The sequence below is a fragment of the Lycium barbarum genome, chromosome 11 (assembly GCF_019175385.1).
Source record: "Lycium barbarum isolate Lr01 chromosome 11, ASM1917538v2, whole genome shotgun sequence".
In the NCBI taxonomy this organism is placed as follows: domain Eukaryota; kingdom Viridiplantae; phylum Streptophyta; class Magnoliopsida; order Solanales; family Solanaceae; genus Lycium; species Lycium barbarum.
In genome coordinates this window covers 92,258,366-92,264,544 of record NC_083347.1, presented here as the reverse complement: position 1 = coordinate 92,264,544, position 6,179 = coordinate 92,258,366, and the positions used below count along the sequence as shown (strand labels likewise).

General features: G+C 36.2%; 1 non-coding gene across 1 annotated transcript; it reads left to right on the top strand.

Moving 5' to 3' along the window:
* The first annotated feature begins 5,834 nt into the window (after window positions 1-5,834).
* LOC132620537 (U6 spliceosomal RNA) lies at window positions 5,835-5,937 on the top strand. The gene has a single exon (XR_009574983.1). It is a non-coding gene; the product is annotated as a U6 spliceosomal RNA (small nuclear RNA).
* Window positions 5,938-6,179: the final 242 nt, after the last annotated feature.

Sequence of the window (6,179 nt, the reverse complement as noted above, 5' to 3'; positions counted from 1 at the left end):
CTTTTATGCATGTGCGACATGTGTCAGCCATGCAAACTAACATCATGAATGTGCGCCTCATGTCGGCCATGCAATTTCCACACCGTGCACATATGTCAAGTGTCCACCATGTGTGGCACATTTCAAGCAAGGTGACACATATCACATTGACCATTCATGCTAGCACGTGTTACGTTTTTTAGCCACTTTATCATACATGGAGACCTCCGATCATAAAATGCCACTTAATTAACAACTTTCCATCAAAGTGGGGAGTTATATAATTGCCTTAAAAATTACTCCATAAATTATAATCAATATTCTTTAATTAATCCTTTTGCTTATTAAACCCAGCTTAATCACGTGGAACATATTTTGTTACACATTAGATTAAATTAGAACGACATAGAAAGATTTACATTGTTTTTTCTTAAAGATGACACACACAAATGGAGAAACGATACAAAACACACGATGACATGTCTATGGCTATAAATAACAGAACATTAAATATAAAAAATAGGTTTTAGTGTGTTTTTGCATCCCTGCTGCCAATTGTTTGTCTAAAGATTATTTTTGTTCGATTCTTTTACATCAGCTATTGACCCGTATTAGTAATTTTTTCACGATAGTGTTTCACTAGGTAGAGCATTCTGCTCTATGATGGTTCTGTTCTATATCATCGTTATTCTGGCTAAAGGTGAATCATGTTCAATGAAGGGACTGCAAAACCAAGAATAATATGATGCATTTATTTCCTACAAACCCAATGAGGTGGACCACTTCAGTGGGGATTTGTAATCCGTTTTCATTCTTGAAAATCCAGTCGCTAGTAAGAGTTTAAATTATATTAATATTATTTTAAGAAAGTACAAATTACATGACTACGAATAACGTGCAAAACATGTATTGAGGAACAAGTTCTTTAAATAAAAATAAAAGAATTTTGAAGATTGAAATTAGAACATATGTGATGAGTTCATTCAAGGAAACATTGTGTTTGGATTTTTACCATTATAGATTGCGAAATATAAGTAATTTAATTGAAAGCCCAACATGACATTAGGATCATGGAACGTAATGATTTTCACAAGACATACATATCATTACTTTAATCAAGAAAACATACCCGAATCCATAATGTTTTCTAGAAGTGTCTTTAGCGGATGTGATTAAACTTTCAGACAAACAGATTTCTCTCTATTACACTGCACCTTTATCACGCTATTTGATGGAAATAACTGTGAATTGCAATTCGGAGGGGACCAATTTCTTAAATCTACTTTATACTGATGTTACACATTGAGTAGATATACGTTATATCCCGCATTTTGTGCAATCGGATAATTCAAGAAAATCGCGGGAGGACAACCAGCAAGGCCATATTTTAATTTGTTTGGCATATGAGTTGCTTATGAAAAATTTAGAAGTGGAAATAATGAGAAAGGTTAAGGGCATAAAGGGAAATTTGCAATATGACTCGTGGAAATATGGAGGAAGACGAAGGGCAAATTTGGAATCCGGAAAATAATTTTTCATGAATTGCAAAAGAAAAAAAAAGAGGTGGGCTTGGTGTTGGGCCATGTTTGGCCGTCCATAGCATGGTGGGCTTAAGCCCACATGGAATCATATTGACCAAGTTTAAAAGATGACTAAGTCATCCTTATCTTCATAGTAGTCTCTAGAGATTTCAAGAAAATAAGAACAAGAGAAAGTTGAGCAGAGTTTGAGGGGCCATTCGGCCAAGCACACCCAACAAGAAATCTTGGCAAAATTTCCTCCAAAAATTATTTCCAACTAAATAAAGGGTCCTCACCAAGTTGGAGTGGTTATTGGAGCAAGAACAACACAAATACTTACAAGTTGGAAGTTGTAGTCAAGTGAAGAAACAAGGAAAGAGGTAAGGTTTAATCCTCTCTTTATGTTTTATGGATGTTTATGCATGTTGTTGTGTATAAAAATGAGTGAAATTTGTGAAGAATAGGGAAGTAGGGGTGGAGGCCGTGAGGTATAATATGTGTGTGTGTGTGTGTGTAGGAATCATGTTGTAATTATTTCATTTAGTGCTTGGTTGTTGCAATGAATGTTATGTGATAATGGAAGTTGAATGATTTTGGAGAAGTTGTAGTTGTGCGTGCATGATGTTTGAAGCCGTGTGTGCATGGTGTGTGTGGCCGTGCATATGTGTTGAATTGTGAAGGAATAATGAGCAAGTTTTATTTAGTATTTTAGTGGTTGTGTTGTGGATTTTATATTGCAAACAAAGATTTGATAAGCTTGGTGAAGTGTTAGTAGTTGGAAGCTATGTAAATTGAAAATAATGTTCTTGTATATATAGTATGTAATGATATTAATATGATGTTGTTGGAATATATATTATAAGGTTGTTGTTGTTTTATTGGAATTGGAAAGCCTTGAAGGAAGTAGAATGCTACTTGAAGTGTTGGGATATATCTTGGATTTAAATATGGAAATTCTAATGTGGTAGTTGAATTTACGTTAATAGTTTGGCCGGGTTTGAATTCCCGGATTGTGGTTGATTAGAATTTGGCAAAGTTGAATGTTGAGGATGGTATACTTACAGAGGAAGTGCTACCGAAATTTCGGTAGCCAAGTGTTACCTTAAGATTCCAACTTTAAACACCCTAATGAAAGTTTGGGTAAATGTGACCAAATTGCAGATTTTGGCGGATTTGCAGCGTGAATTCGGGATAGAAAAAGGAGCGGAAAGAGGTATGTAAGGCTTCACCTTTCTTTCTAGGGCATGTCTTAGACGTAATAAGTTGGGTACGAGCCTCGGGGACAACTCTATTCCCCGGAATCCGCATCCAAAGTTTCCCCTTTTTCCTTCAGTAGAATTGAACTAGAAAGTGCGCGAAATGTTGGAAAGACCTCCTAAACCCCTAGAACTGGTATAAATGGGACCCGACTACCCTAAAACCCTCACAAGTAACGCCATGACATGTAACATATGCAAATCGTATACGCTACCTCATTCGGGCCGAGGTGGGCCCGTTGCTCTCGGATTTTCCTTATAGTTCTGTTTGACTTACTTGAGGTTGAATCCAAAGGGGACCTTTGATCCCGATTTCGTACTAAATGATAAGTACTATACCTACTCTAATGAGAATACTTCTATGATGACAATGATAACGACAATGTTAGACAAGGGAATATGCCTATGATAAGTACGACCGGAACGATTCTACGGCTAAGATTTCTAAGCTAAGGATTCAATGTGAGTATGAAAGTAATAAACTAGTTCTTGAACCTTAGTTCCACCTCCTAGCTATGACACTATTTCCTAAGGAATCCAAAGCCTATGAGTTGACGTCTATGATGCCATGATTCCATTCTATGTTTACTGTTGATACTATTCTCCGTTGGTAGTCTCGCCTTAAAATACTTGTCCCTTCAAGGAGAGACAAAGAGACCACGATTGTTCCATAGTGTAATCGGAGGTCACCGACCTTACGTCACTCCGATGGCTACATGATTTTTCTTTGGATCTCTTGCGTGCTTATATGACATATGTATATAAGATATGTAAATGTATATAAGACACGTATATGTATATGATAAAAGATCCAGAGCGCTACAGACGCTGATATATGCACATGATACACGTATATGTATATGATGAAAGAGCCAGAGCGCTATAGACGCTGATATAGGTACATGATATATGCATATGTATACGGGGAAGATGGAGATAAAGGCAGAGCGTTATATACGCATATCCACCTGATCAGTTGGCATCACATGACATGATATCGTCCCGGACGCGGGATGCCCGGACGCGGGATTTGTATATTTATGGTTAAATGGATCGGCTGCCGACGCCTCGGCAACATGACATGTTCTACTTTTATAGATATATATGAATAAGAAAATATTTTCAAAGGAAAGCTAAGCATGCATGGCATCTGCCCAAGGGCACTTATATGGACAAGTTATGTTTCTACCTCAGGACATGTGTTATAACTCTTTTATGTCATTATCCCTGTTTTATATTTTCCGTATATTACTATTCATGCCTTACATACTCGGTAAACTATTCGTACTGACGTCCCTTCTTGTGGACGCTGCATTTCATGCCACGCAGGTTAGCAAACAGGCGGGTTTGGTTCTTAGGAGCTCTACCAGCAGCACTTGACAGCGCTCCAGTTGTTCCGGAGCCTCACTTCCTTGGTACTATTTTGTATATATATATATTCGGGCACGGCAGTACTCGGCCCTTTCTATGTATATGTGTACTATGTCTAGTGGCTCGTAGACAGATATGTACAGGTAGATGTCTTGTATTTTGAAATGTTCGCGTCTCTGTATAATGTGACAGCAACGCTTACTAGTCTATGTTTATGATGACGCGGCTAATGTTAAAGCTCAACAATGAAAGAAAAAATGTATAGCACAGTTCCTACGGACCACTGAGAAGTAAAGGTGAAAATGATAGATAAGGGGTGCTCGGTACAAGTATCGGGTACTCGTCACGGCCCCTAGTCGGGTCATGACAATATATATAGCTAAAATACTATTTTCTTGATGTGTAAGAATGAAGAATTAATGAGATATTTATAGATGAAGGATGACTGGGCAAGCGTCATGCATGCATCATGCAGGAGTGACTCATGTCACCCATGCAAGCCACCTCATGCGTGCGTAAAACATATAAGAAATGCAATTTTAACAGCTTTATGCACGTGCGACATGTGTCAGCCATACAAACTAACATCTTGAATGTGTGCCATATGTCGTCCATGCAATTACCACGCCGTGCATGCGTGCCAAGTGTCCACAATGTGTGGCACATGTCATGCAACTTGACACATATCACATTGACTAGTCATGCTAACACGTGTAACATTTTTCAGCCACTTTATCGTACATGGACACCTCCGATCATAAAATCCACTTAATTAACCACTTTCCATCAAAGTGGGGAGTTACTTAATTGCCATAAAAATTACTCCATAAATTCTAATCAATATTCTTTAATTAATCCTTTTGTTTATTAAACCCAACTTAATCACATGGAACATATTTCTTACACATTACATTAAATTAGAACGACATAGAAAGATTTACATTGTTTTTTTATTAAAGATTACACACAAATGGAGAAATGATACAAAACACGTGATGACATATCCGTGGCTATACATGATGTGACATTAAACAAAAAAATAGGTTTTAGTGTATTTTTGCATCTCTGTTGCCAATTTGTTGTCCAAAGTTTTTATCTATTCAGTAAATTATTATTTTTGTTCTATTCTTTTACGTCAGCTATTAATTTGTATTAGTAATTTTTTCACGAGAGTGTTTCACCATGGTGAAGTATTCTGCTCTACGATGGTTTTGTTCCATATCATTGTTATTCTGGCTAAAGGTGAACCATGTTCAATGAAGGGACTACAAAACCAAGCAGAATATGATGAATTTATTTCCTACAAACCCAATGAGGAGGACGACTTCAGTGGGGATTTGTCATCTGTTTTCGTTCTTGAGAATCTCCTCTCTAGTCAGAGTTTAAATTATATTAATATTTTTATAAGAAAGTACAAATTACATGACTAGAAATACACGTGCAACACACGTGCGAAGGAACTAGTTCTTTAAATAAAAAAGAAAGAATTATGAAAGTTGAAATTAAAATATCTGATTAGTTCATTCTAGGAAACATTTTATAAAATTGAAATGATATAGTATAGATTAACGTGGTTCTTACTTTAAAATGACACAAACATATCAAGAAGCAGTTCAAAACATGCGATGATATATCTGTGATCATTAATAATGTGACATTAAATAAAAACTAAACAATTTTGAAAGTTTTAATCAAAATATTGTGATGAGTTACTTTGGAGACAGTCGTTAAATTTTGAACGACATAGAGAAGATTAGCGTGATCCTTGCTTAAGGATGACAAACACAATTCTATAAATGGTGCAAAACATGTGTTGAGATATCTGTGGCTGTAAATAAAGTCACATTTAAGATAAAAGAGAAATTTCAATGTGGTTTTGCACCTACCATGCCTAATTGTTGTCTAAAGTTTTTTTCTTTTCGGCAAATAGTAACTTATTGTTTAATTTTTTATGTCATCTATTAAACAGTATTAGAGCCCGTTTGGATTGGCTTATAAGTTGCTTATAAGCTGTTTTCAGCTTTTTTGAGTGTTTGGCTGGCCAGCTTAAAGT